The sequence below is a fragment of the Ambystoma mexicanum genome, chromosome 12 (genome assembly GCF_040938575.1).
Source record: "Ambystoma mexicanum isolate Mex_15411 chromosome 12, UKY_AmexF1_1, whole genome shotgun sequence".
NCBI lineage: Eukaryota > Metazoa > Chordata > Amphibia > Caudata > Ambystomatidae > Ambystoma > Ambystoma mexicanum.
The window spans coordinates 463,089,545-463,103,397 of record NC_090936.1 but is presented as its reverse complement, the minus strand read 5'-3'; the positions used below and the strand labels follow the sequence as shown (position 1 = coordinate 463,103,397).

Here is a 13,853-nt window from a genome sequence, read left to right as displayed (position 1 = left end):
GTAATCCTGTGGGTGCTCCACGGGACCGAGTGGTGATAATGGTAATCGATTTTAGTGGAAACTCCGCAAATTTACCTCTGAATTACTGTCAAAGTCGCAATGAGGCCCTTTGTTTTCCCCAATAAATATAGCAATACACACAGAGCCTTGCATTCAAACAAGAGTATTTGTGTTTTGTACTGCAGAAATGTCACAGTGTTTTTAATTAACTGAATTTTTTAACCATCTGTTTTGCTGCATCTGTAAAAAAAGAATGCACAGTAAAAAGATCTGCAGTGAAATTTCTGTGGTAAAAAGATTGGTTACCAAAAACCGATATACTGCAAGACTATTTTGTTTGCAGATAACATGTGACAGCAACCCTACCTTTCATTGGTCCTCACCAGAATGTTTGTGTCTCCTATGTTCCTGCTTTGAGGCTATCATTGCTACTGTCCCTCCTTGGACAATTGTGTCCAGGAACAGAAGTGTTTGAGTAGTCAACCTATGATAAGAAATAGTGCGTAGTAATGATTATCTATAGAAATACTGCGAAACATGGCAAATGTGTGAACAGAAGGTGAATCAAGAGTGTATTAGCAAATAAATATATAGGAACATATGTGTGTGTGCGCGCACGCGCGTGCTTTACAAATCTATTCTTATGAGGCCTGAATGATTAGGTAACGTACGCTAGTTTCCAAATTGAAATAAATCCCTCATTCAAAAATATCCTTGTAACACCTGTGTGTATTGTTATTGTGTATGCATCCCATATGTATATTTTAAGTGTGCCCTTTAAAACAAGTTATATGCTTCTGAAATGTATCTTCAAATTGCCAACATTGTCCTTGTTGAGCATGTGCTTATGTTTCACCCAATCCTGGGCTTTTTCAAGGAATAAAATATATACATTTGGCATCCAAAATTATAATTTTCAAATCAAAACTCATATTAAAGACTTGTATCACAGTTGAGATCTCTAGTTTTTAATTGTATTAATTGGATATTTTTAATGCACCTATACACAGTTGTTTCAAAGAGCAACAAGACAGGGGGGAGAAAACAAAACAGGGATGAAGAAAAACAAAAAAGGGTCCTACTAGGCCTTGTGATATGCGGATCGTGCAAGCGCAGTAAAAAGAAGTGCGGGGGAGAAGGGAAGTGCCGGTCAGGGCGGTAGGGCCCAAGGGTTGAGCGAGTGCAAGGGGAGGCCAGGTAGACAATGCCAGGGGAATGGAGAGTCCACAGGGGATCGAACGTACATGTGCTAAGTGCAAGGGACGGGGCTGCTGCAGCTTACGGGGTGCAGGCCCAGCCAGTCTAGTGTAGGGGCAGGGAGCCTGTCGGGCTAATGCAGGTTGAGGGGGTCAGGGGAGACCAACTGCAGGGGTAGACTGGTTGAGGAGGGCCTGGTGCCCTGTAAGAATCTGAAGGAACCAGGCAACCAGTGAAGAGGCATAGGGGGACATTAGCAGGGGAGAGGGAACGGGAGAGGGAAGGAGGAAGAGAAGAGCAGGGTCTTGAGGAGACTCCGGAACTTAAGGAGATCGGCTCAAGACTGAGAGGGGCATTGAGGCCATTCCAGAGGGAGGCACATGTGCAGGAGAGAGATCTAACACCCACCCTCTTCTTGAAAAAGCGTCTGATCTGCAGCGAGTTGGAGCTAAAAGACCAAAGGGCTCTAGCAGGGAGTTATTTAGGGAGCAAGAATTGGATGTAGCAGGGATTTTTTGGAGTTGCTGAAGACCTTCTGGAGGCAAGAGGGTAGTATGTTTATACACTTCTCTAACACCAACATGTCTTTTACTTCAACATAGGTTTGGTCTGACAGCCACTTGTTGAGTAGATCTCCTGCTCTCAGTGGTACAGATAAGGGCTAAATGGACCACCACTTTTACTCCCTAAAAATGAGCAAGTATTCCCAAAAAAGAAAAATAGGGAGCACAAATGATCCCAACAAAAAATAGGAAACCAACACGTAGAAGATTGTTACCCTGCTTTCACACACACACAGCTCCATGGATCTACTCCTCCCTCCAAACCACTATCACTTCCTCTATACCACTACGCTTACCTCTAACCTAATATTCCTACAGCCAAACCACTACTCTTCCCTCCAAACCACTACATCTTCCTCTATACCACTACTCTTACCTCTAAACTAATAATCCTACAGCCGAACCACTACTCTTCCCTCCAAACCACTACAACTTCCTCTATACCACTACTCTTACCTCTAAACTAATAATCCTACAGCCAAACCACTACTCTTCCCTCCAAACCACTACATCTTCCTCTATACCACTACTTTTACCTCTAAACTAATAATCCTACAGCTAAACCACAACTCTTCCCTCCAAACCAGTACATCTTCCTCTATACCACTACTCTTACCTCTAAACTAATAATCCTACAGCCAAACCACTACTCTTCCCTCCAAACCGCTGCTCTTCCCTTTCACTCAGTAACAATCTCTTCATACGAACAGTCATACTGCAGAACCACTGGCTCTCCTTAGCCAGTACCTCACCTGTTCCACAAATCTCCTCCACACTTTGCCACTCCTTCATTCCTCCTGCTGGTATCTTGGTCATCCTCCACCTCCAACTCTGACCATACCCGAAAAATCACACACTTACTTGCTTCCTGTTCACTGCTTATACCCCTATTTGATAGCCAGGATTGCACCACTCTCCCCAGCCAATCAGGCCCTGTCTTCCCCACCCAGGACGTGTGTGCGTAGTGAAAAGTCATAAGTAGGGGGCTAAGCCCACCTCACTTTCCTGTTTGTGGTCTGGGACCACATTCCATGGGGTCTCCCGGTAAGTCTCTTGGGTGGGGGTCCTCCATCCTTTTCAGTCTCCATTGGTCTGAGGTGCCTTGTGTGGGCTACTCTATTCTTTCTGACAGATCCGCAAAGTCTCCAACATTGAGGCTTCTGGCAGTGGGCTCCCTTTCTCACTGTCTTGTTTCACTGCAGCGTCTTAGTGGCCATGACATTGCACCTCTATACCTGTTGCAATCTAATGGTTGTGTAGCTGTCTTCCCTCGGAGGATGTGGTGATTGGTTTTCCTGTTTCCCTGCTTGGGCATGGTATTTCTAAAACAAAAGCAAGAGAAGACTGGCAAGGAATATGTGGAGTAATGGCATGAGTTAACAGTGATCGGCACAGAAACATATTGGCACAAGAGAAAGCCCATGGGTTGGGGCCCTCTCAAGAGATCCTGCCCTCAGGATTGGGGCTTGCTGTGAATTCTTTCCTGTTCCTCCAGTCTCTGTGAAGAAGAGCCAGAGAACCGGCCTTGTCACATCTTGCATCATGGAAATGCCTGCCCCCATTACAGAAGAATAAGAATGCATATGAATGGAGCATATGTGTGGAAAAAAAGCATTTTCTGCGCCGGGTTGATGAAAGCAGCTCTTGAAGGCCAAATTCTATAATGCTAGCGCTACTTTCACATTAGCACCTGCTTCTCCAAAATGGCTGAGTTTCTGCATTCACAAGCCATTTCGTTCATTTCCAATGAGATTTCTTTCTTCACCTATGTTGCAGGTCCCCTTCTTTAACTTTATCAACAGTTCTAGCTTGGGGTTAAGGTAAGTCATTGTTTTTGTGGTCTCAAAAATATTTGTCATTGTTCAGCCTTGCATTGCGTATTCCAGACTGCACAGGACCACCTATAAATCATGTGTGATGATGCACTGTACAAGCAACATGAAAACAAAGCATGCCCTTGAAAGCACCATTCAACAAACCCTCTCCAATATAGACAAGTCCCCTAGCAGCACAAAAGAAAAAGAGCATCAGTATAGTAGGCAGGCTGGCCAAAACCCTTATGCTGGAAGTACACATTTTCATAATTCATGCAAATTTAAAAACTGGTAATGAAATGACCATCGAAGGGTAAAAAGTAGATACTTGTAAGATGCTGCTGCTGTATTTCAAATACAACACTTGGCCATACCTCATTAAACTATGTTCGTGATACATCAATAAAGTATTGGGAACCTGGGAAGGAGATGAAATATTGATCGAGCTGCTTAGCTTAATCAATCAATCAATCTACAATGAACACTGAATGCACAGGTCAAGAAAAACATTTTCTCCAAAACGCTCTGCATAACACACAGAGCAATCTATGGGTGGCCAAGGAGCAGAATTCTTACAGGGAAAAATGTCCATCTACAAACGAAACCGAACACTAAGTTCCTGGAACAACATTCGCCTGAAACCTAAACAATACTTACAGTGGACATTTGGGGGACAGCATTCTCCTGCATAGCAGCGAGACTTTGGAACTCGCTCCCAAAGGAAATACGAACAACAGAAGATCACCTTAAGTTCAATATTACTTTTAAAACATGGCTCTTTAACTCACCGAGCTAAAAAGGAAACATCACGGAAGGGAAACTCTCAGCACATCACAATAGAAACACCAAAAACATCTGAAACCAGATGAACCGAAACAGGGCAATCCAAATAAATAAAGCATTCTACAGCAAATCCCCACAGAATAATATGAACTCGACAGATCAACACAACCTTGCACAGAAGGACTCAGACGACTCCCCACTAGCCCTACTAAAAACTCTCTAATACTCTGCGTACTCATCCTCGAGCACTGAACAAATCACTCTAATACATATGCCATAGAGAAAAAACCTAAAACCACCACAAACTCCACACACTCCACAACGCCCAACAGGAAACTAAACCAATCACACACAAATCCCCACTTCGAAGAATGCATTTATTTATTTATTTTTAGTATTTATAGCAGCGCCCAAGACCCTGAGGTATCACAGCGCTAGTTACATTAAGTGCAACAGTGACAGGTTATAAGGTGAACGACAACGCATAATGGTTACAACATACAGAAAGGACTTAGAAGCATGCTTTGGGGGCTACATCAAATATGCAGGTACAAGTAGCTGAGATACAACATTAAGATGGGTGAACAAATTGGGAAAGCCTCACCTCATGGTACGGGGGCTACATCAAATATGCAGGTGCAAGTAGGTAAGATGCAACATTAGGATGAGTGCACAAGTTGGGAAAGCCTCACCTCATGGCACAGGGGGCTACATCAAATACGCAGGAACAATTGGCTAAAAATGCAGCATTGGTCAAGTAGGTATTTTGCAAGCTTAATAGGTTGCAAGAGCAGCAGAAGGTTACAACAGATGTGTAATCCGCAAAGGACAGAGTAGATATGAATGGTGAAGGTTAGACTATGTATTGCACTTAGAAGAATTGTGAAGGTTGGCCAATATGTTGCACTGAAGAATTGTGAAGGTTAGCCAGTATGTACTGCATTTAGAAGAACTGTGTAGGTTAGCCTGTGTACTGCACCTAGAAGAATTATGAAGGTGGCCAAGATGTTGCACTTCCCATCCAAGCACATGTTGAATTTAGCCTTTAGCTCAACCTATGTCATTTGGAGTGTAGCCAACGTGTCTAGTCAAGGTAACTGTTCAAATTAGTCAATGGTCTGAACCTTGTTGCACTCCACGCTTGTAGAGTTCTAGCCGGAGGCATGGCCACCGACCCACACGCATCTGCCATCATACACCACTCTAAGACTTATCACACAACATCTCTGCCATAAGAATGTAGCTTCTGTTCAGATAAATTAGATAGTTAGCTGCAAACATAATAACTATCCCGCTCTCGCATACCCTCTCTAGTTTACTTCTCACCACCCATCCACATGCCAGCTCGACATGGGTGGCTATCAGGAACTTATATGCAAACATGGATACTAGAACCTCCTCAAAATCCCCATACCTGATTCCGGTGCCCGAGGGAGTTCAAACTACATTGCGTTGTGACCATACTAATGGTGAAAGAGGCTATACAAATGAAACACTACTACTACTATTACATACACACACCAAACACCACATAACGTCAGTCAACTAAAACAAACCAGCACACAGTGACTGTTTTTTTCTGAATGGAATCTACCAACAGCACATCCGCTTTTCCCTCTCAATCCCACTAACTAAGCCCTCCCAACTCTCCTTCCTTTCCAGATCCGCCAGAGTGCTTGGAGACCATGAAAATGACAGCAGTGCACAGGTAAACTTTCAGGATACCAGGATCAATACAAGAGATAACGCATTAATCAGTTTGCTACACCTACAGACAGCACCAGTATCTTATAAGCATACAGTTTTCATTTATGTAACCAAATCAAATCATTAACATATTCTCAGCTTGTGGAAATTAAGAAACTCTGTCCTTTACCAGAACCCAATAAACAACGCCAACAGAGATGCACAACAAATTCTTTTAACAAAGACATCAAGATTGCTTACAAGGGGCACTAAACCATATACAACAATACATTTACACAAACCTGCAGACTCCAGTCCACCACGTACAACTCTAGAATTGTATTGTATTGTATTTATTTTTTATATAGAGCTAAACTCGCCCAACAGCCTCAGAGCGCTGACAAACGATGAAAACGCAAGACATAATCCATAAAAGGACACATAACTAAAAACCTGAATCAAAAACAGGCTGAAATATCGGATCATACTACTAGCATAGAAAAACAAATGAAGAAATCATTACAGTGATCATACAAACATGAAGGATACATTCACAACTGAACTTCGATGAGGTAATGTAGGTCCTAGACCAGGTCAAGTACCAATTGTAAATTGGACGGACCATCTGGAATATCTGTAAGAATGCTCAAGAAATGTGGGAGATTACTACCACCACACACCACAACAACCCCTGCCCCAGTCTTTGATCTTAGCCAAGCCAGCCCTTTATTTCTAAGGGCCTCCTTAGGTTCATGCCCTGTCGGCATCTCAACATCTGTGATTAAAATGTTTCTTCTGTCCATGAAAAACCACTCAATGACTTGTCCAGTATCACAGGCATACAGTCCTTACTCTCTTGCGAACTCTTAGAAAAACAGAGTTTTCGCTTGGAGATAACAGAGAACAGAAAATGAAGATGCTTGAAGGAGCTCATCGGCTACCACAGGCAGTGTTGATATCAAGGTGAAGGGATCAGACATTACCTTCAGCGTGTTGACAGATAGATCTTCCATTCGATTCACCTCACTTAAAACTGTCTGGCAAGACTTGTCCACAGTACCTGAAACATTCATGTCCCTACTATCTTCCAATAGTTGCATAGTAGAATGTCTACAGATGATAATGGGCCTCATTACGACCCAAGCGGTAAGGGGTTAATGGCGCCGTAAAAGGTGTCGACGCCGTTAAACCCTTACCGCCTAATTACGAGGTCCCTTTGCGGGTCCCGACCTTAACGGCTGGTTTTACCAGCCGTTAAGGAAGAAACCCGCAAAGGGACTTTCGAGGTAATTACGGTACCGCAATTGGCGGTACCGTAATTACCGCCTTCCCCATTCCCATTGAGCCCTACGGGGGCAAAAATGGGAATGGGGAAGGGCCAATGGGGAATTGAGAATTACCGCCCCGCCAACCTTGGAATGGGGCGGTAATTCCGCCATTCACCATGGCGGAGTTGGTAAAATACCGGCGGCAACCATGGCACTACTAGCGCCATGGTTACCGCCTGGGTCGTAATGAGGCCCAATGTCATTGACATACCTTTCTAAGCGATAGCAAGCAACGTAAGTAAACACTGGAAAATCATACAAGAGGGCATGGCTATAGCTTATCAATTTCAATATCTACCAAGATTTGTATAAACAACAAAATAATTTCAGCAACATGATGACACACACTGAACAGAACAAACTTCACATCCAGTGGTACAAGGTATCTATCAGCTCATACAAAAGGCTCATTTGGCCATCTCCACTACAACTCCAACAACAAATCTGGACCCTTTAACTACAATCCAATGAATATGTTAGCAATCAAAATTAGGGATTGCGCCTGCCGCAATAAGCAAAGTGCTGGGCTCAAGCAGGCTTGCAGTTTATGCAGATTTATGTGAATCTTTTTGATTTCCAACATGGATATAGACTGTTGATTATTTGAGCAGATACTACACATATTTTATAAATGTCCATTAGTAACAATATTGGAGCTAGCTTGTCGCTACTGTGGATTGCCTCTAATTAGCAAGGTAATTGGTTGAGTGGAACGTGGGAGATGAATTTATTGAAAGGATTAGGTTTATGCTTACAGTTTCTTTAAGAAGCATTTTCTACCCAGAAAAGGACTCAGAACGTTATAAGCACCCTTGAAATGTACAGAAGGGACCTCAGCAGAATGGTATCGCTGAGTTGATCATTGAGAGCACTTGTGTAGATAAGGACTCTGATGATATTAAAGGGCCTTCCTTTCTGTTGAATAGCCTCTGGAGAAGACACCGAAAGATATTACTGTAAATAAATTAGAAACATCTTATTTTAAAAAACAAATCAAGAATATGGAGGTACCAAACAATAACGTGAAATAAAACAAATGAGGTTAAACGGGAATTCCTTCTTGCTGTCACATCATGCATTCTCTGTGTTAAAACGAAAGTTATATCTCCACCGCGATTGATTCTCTAACTATGCAGGCATGTTTGCCTTTGCAAAAAGAGGCATTTTCTAATAATGAGGATTTGTTCGACCTTCCTACAGATCCTTTAATAACAAGGATTCCTGGTGATAAGGATGATTCATATTTTGTATAGACAAATTGAATGTTTTTAGATATTTCAAATCCCTATTGATCCAGGAGCTAAGCTTCAAACTCCTGTACATCCTTCCTTTTGAGTTGACATGTGGTGTTAGAGTCACTTGTGAAGTTAGTTGGTGTTATATTGGCCGAAATATGAAAACATACAGGCGTTTTAGGTGAATTTATTTGAATTTGTCTGGATCTTAAGGATACAATTGGGTCCATTTGGCAACTACAAGTAGATCCTTTAAAGGAGACCATTACCATTATATCTACAAGAAACCCTGCATTGGAGCAGTGACCAGATGTAAATCAAATTAATTTTGAACAGGTTAACATCAATAACAAAAATCCATGTGAACATATCACATTGCAAGTAACCTTTGATTCCATTTTGTAGTGAATGCACCAACTAACTGGTCGATTGATAACAGTGATAAAATAATAGTGTGGCAGAAAGATTTTTCAAGTCCCCAATTAAAAACACCCCAAAAGAACAAGGAGAAAAAAAAGGCTAGAAACATTCAAAATGGCCATTAACAAAGAGGGGACAGTGAACGAAGAAATCTAGTGAAATTATTATTAGTGAGGCTTCTAATGTAACTTTGGTGACAAGTACTGATTTGTATTTTGATTGACATTCATATGAAGCCTCAACATGGGGATAAAGGAATAAGTGACAAAAGAAGCAGGAAAAAATAAAGATTTAAAGCATGTTATATTAGACACCTTACGCTGTCACAAGGAAAGATGCCTCCACTCTCCGCCCTCTGCAACTCATCCAGAACAGAACTGCGAGACTTGTCCTTGGCCTCAAGCCCAGGGACCGTATCTCTCCAGGACTGAAATCTCTACACTGGCTCCCAGTGGCTGCGAGGATAAAGTTCAAAACCCTCTGCATTGTCCACAAGGCCTTCTGGGGCCTGGGTCCTAAATACCTTCAACTCTCTCTTCCCAAATATCTTCCTTCCCGAGCCCTTCGCTCATCCGCCTCCAACTCCCTCAGGGTCAGCCGCTTCTCGAAGCAACGAGCTGGGGGTAGATCTCTCTCCGCGGCAGGGGCCTCCCTCTGGAACAGCCTTCCTGCCTCCCTGAAACTTGAGGAGAACCATCTCCGGTTCCGGAAGCACCTCAAAACCTTCCTCTTTGCTTCTGCTTTCTCTCTCCCTCTCCCCTGCTGAACAGCTAATTATCCTTCACTGAAACTGCACTGATTCTGCAACTGGACCACTCTTAACGGCCTCGGTCCTGGGCCCAGCCACTCTCCACTTGCACTGATGCACTGGAACCCCTCTGCACTGCGGGACTGTCTCTGTATCCCTACAGCCCCCCCCCTTTCCCAGCACTTGTTCTGCACTTACCTTGCACTTGCCACCAGCTGGCCCTATTTATTTATTACTTTACGCCACTTACCTTGTACTGCACTTCCCCCCTCCCCTTCCCCTTGCACTTTTCCCCCTCCCCCACCCCTGCACTTGCGCGATCTGAATGACACCTGGCCTAGTAGGATCGTTGTCTGTCTCCCCTTGTTCCTCCCCTCCCTGCCTCGTCGCGCCTTGAAACACCTGTGTATAGGCGCGTTACAAATGCCATATCATATCATATCATATCATATAGGAAATCAGCATGTTGACATTCTCAAAGAAGCATATGAAATGTTAAATACTTTTATCAAGTAAAAACATTATCAGTGCCCGGCGAGTGAGGAAGTAGCTGCAGATTTCCCACACATATTGCCATAGCGTGTGGCGATTGGAAAACTTTGGGTTGAAGTGTTTCCAAGTGTATGGCTTTAACATGGGTCCCTGTTAATCCTGCTGAAGGGAATGTAATGCTTGGAATTAAATCTGCCTGGAAAGAAGAAAGGTATGATCTCTTTTGGCCAGAGTATTTTCCTGTGCTTGACCTACCCCTAAAAACATTGTGATTGGGTGTCAAGTCGGTTTTAGGTTCGGCATTGAGTTTGATATATTATGGCCACGGTTTTCAGTCAGGTTTGTGTTCTTTTGGAATATGTTTACTGTCTCTAACGGCCTCGGCGGAAATGAGCAATCTGAGAGCATAGGCACCCTGAGGCACTGTGTGTTCCTTCATAAGTAGTAAATGGATAGAATTACAGGAACACCCCCGTCACTGTTTACTTCTACTCTGGTGAAAACAAAACATACTACTCTACACTCAGTAACGTAGTTCAGAAAAGAGCAACACATTCAAAGAAGTACATCACCTTTATCTTATTTATTTATGTATTTCATTTGTATAGCATGCAAACAGCACAGAGGCACCATGGTGCTGTTACAGGTACATGTCATTCACGATACATACCAGCAAATTGGTATAATTAGGTTACCTGTACAGTCTATGGGGGTGCAGAGGCCCTTCTGGATATTGGCAGTGGTTTGTGATTAGGAGATCACCTACGCTTTGAGAGCTTTTCTGAATACCCAGTAAGATCTTTCTGCTCTGAGTGCATGGGGAAATGCGTTCCAATGCTTGACTGCTAGGTAGGAGAAGCTAGCTCTGCCTGCTTTGGCGCGTTTAACCTTGGGTAGTACTAGACAGTCAGTGTAAGGTGTTCTAAAAGGTCTCAATGAGTGTGCTTGGACTGGTTTCTGCGAGAGATACAGGGGGGATGTGGCGGAGAGGCATTTGTGGGTGATTGGCAGGGTTTTGAAGGTGATACGTGCTTGGATGGGAAGCCAGTGGGCCTACTTTCTTGCTACAGAGGTGTGTTCTCTTCTAGGGATGTTCAGGGCTGCTCGTAGAGCGTTATTTCGAATGGTTTGGAGTTCCTTAATTGAAATGAGGAGGTGTCAGCAAAGGGTACATTGCAGTAGTCCAGCTTTGAGCCTATGATGGCTCGGGCCACCGTCAGGCAGCTGTTTCTCAATAGGAAGGGTCTGGCAGCATTCAGAACTTTGGTTGAGTAGGCTGCTGATGAGTCAGTGGCATTCACATGGCGGGACATGGTTAGGGAGGCATTGAGGTGCACGCCTAGGGTTTTAACAGAGGATGAGACCAGAATGGAAATGTGGTGGATCAGGAATACAGAGTACAGTGCGGAGCGATTATTTAGGGCAATGGGGGGTCCGACTAGTAGGATTTCCATTTTGTTGCTGTTTAGACACAGGTGGTTCTCTGCCACCCAAGACTGAATCAGCGAGTAAATATTGTTGAGGGTGTTTGAGTCTTCAGCACAGTTGCCTGTGAGAGGGATCATGATTTGGGTATCGTCAGCATAGTTAGTGTAGGCTATGCGACGTGTGTCCAGGATGTCGAAAAGGGACCTAATGAAAATGTTGTAGAGGGTGGGGGAGATGCATGACCCTTGAGGAACTCCACAGTGGATGGAGGAAGGGGGGGGGATTTGCGGTTTCTGCAAAAAACTTCATGACTCTTCCTTCCCCTTTCAGCATGGGACCACACATTTAAAAAAGAAAGAACATAATACAAACATAGAACAGTAGTTCTGGGGAAACATAAAGCAGCATATCTTGAGATGTCATTTCGAAATGGAAGGGTAATTAGAATAGGGCATGTTTACAGAACGGACAACTGTTTGGACTCAAACAATTTCTTTAGACTTGGAAGACAACGCACGACAACAGTTTGCCATGACCTAGCATTTTGGTTGAGATAATACATCTAAAACCCTTCATTTTAAACAACCAGAATTGGAACCAAAGCTGCCGAATGGCCCCAGGTTGGAAATGTAGGAAAACTACACAGACCCCGGAAAATGGCATTTCCATCAGAGGAAAACAACCTAAAAGGTACAGCAAATCCAGAGGGAGCAGCACCTCCCAAGGAAGGAAATTGGTCCAAAATGGGAAGGCTATTCTATAACAACCGTAGTTCCCAAGGGTTGGTACTTCCAGAGGAAACGACAACTACAGAGGCACAGCAATTGCAAGAGAGGGCACCAATTTGAAAGGAAATGATGATTCCAGAAATCAGCTTCAGAGGAAACAGCAGAAACTCTTGATTTTGTGATGCTGCAGATTAAAAGATAAATGTTGGAAAGAAAAGGTCTGTGAACATTTCAGGCAGGCATTGGACTGGAGCAGTAAAGATCCTACATCCCACTGTAAAGCCCTCACTTCTCTTGTCAAGCCTAGAATTTCGTCCCCTTCCAACAGCTATTCCTCTTACTCTGTCACTAGGTTACAATGTGGCAGACAGGACACAGATTTGCAACCAAATCATTTTGTGCCTACAGCTCCCAATGTGCAGTGACCAAGGTGGAGTGGAAATTGGGTAGAAAGAGATCGTCCAGACCTCACATCTCCCTCTCCTCCGATTCCTTCATCATATGAGACATTGGGGACAACTGGCAATCATAAATTGACAAGAGATGGGTGATCAGGTGGCTAAAGAAGAATAAAGCAATAAGGAGTGAGGTGAACGTGGGAGGGGTGGAGAGGTTCCCTTCCCGTGCCTTCCCTCTCTCCTCCCCTGCAAGGGAATGCTCTGAGGGTCGATTCCCTCCCACATCTGCACTCAACCTTCCAACTTTCAACCCCTGTCTGTTTCATTGTCTTCATTAGGGCACTATGATGATGGAAGCTCCCTGCCCCCACATGGCCTCTGTAACCAGCAAGTCTCTCTGTAACACCGCCACGATGCCTCAGGGCTGAGGTTCGCTTTATAAATGCTAATAAATAAATAAATAAATAAGAATATCAGTTGCCTGCGACCAGCCATGTCAGAGGCTCCTGTGCAACCGTATCATTGGTGCATGAGCAATGGTGGAAAAGTGATCGAGTGGAGGGGAAGCCCAGGAGGCAGAAAGGAAGCCAGATAAGTTCCTCACGTTGGACTCCCCCACTTTGTTTGAAAGCAAAAAGAACTAGAAAGGTTCATGAGCTTTTTCATAAGTCTATACAAATACTAGAGAACCCAAATATGTATTCAAATGAGCTGTATGCAAATCTGAATTAAGAGTATGGAAGGCAGATACAGTCGTTTACTGATGTGATGTGCACATTGCAGTAGCCAGGGCATTGTGAATAGCAGACACGTCAAACATGGCTGAACTATTTACTGGGAGATGTAGTTATCCTGATCCCAGTAGATTGTCAATGTGATCAATGAAATAGTTAATCCAGCAAGCAAGAGGAGCCACTCATATCAGCAAAAAGCATGCATTGCCTATCAGCGAAATTCTAAAAAAGCAATGCCAGCTATGGTATGTAGATTGTTATTAGCATTATGTAATGATATTTGTTCTGGCTTAGTTCTC

General features: G+C 43.6%; 1 protein-coding gene across 2 annotated transcripts in view; it reads left to right on the top strand.

Annotated features, from left to right (window-relative positions):
- Positions 1-13,853, top strand: part of LOC138513665 (protein mono-ADP-ribosyltransferase PARP12-like) — a 322,728-nt gene that overhangs the window by 11,985 nt on the left and 296,890 nt on the right. The window lies entirely within an intron of this gene.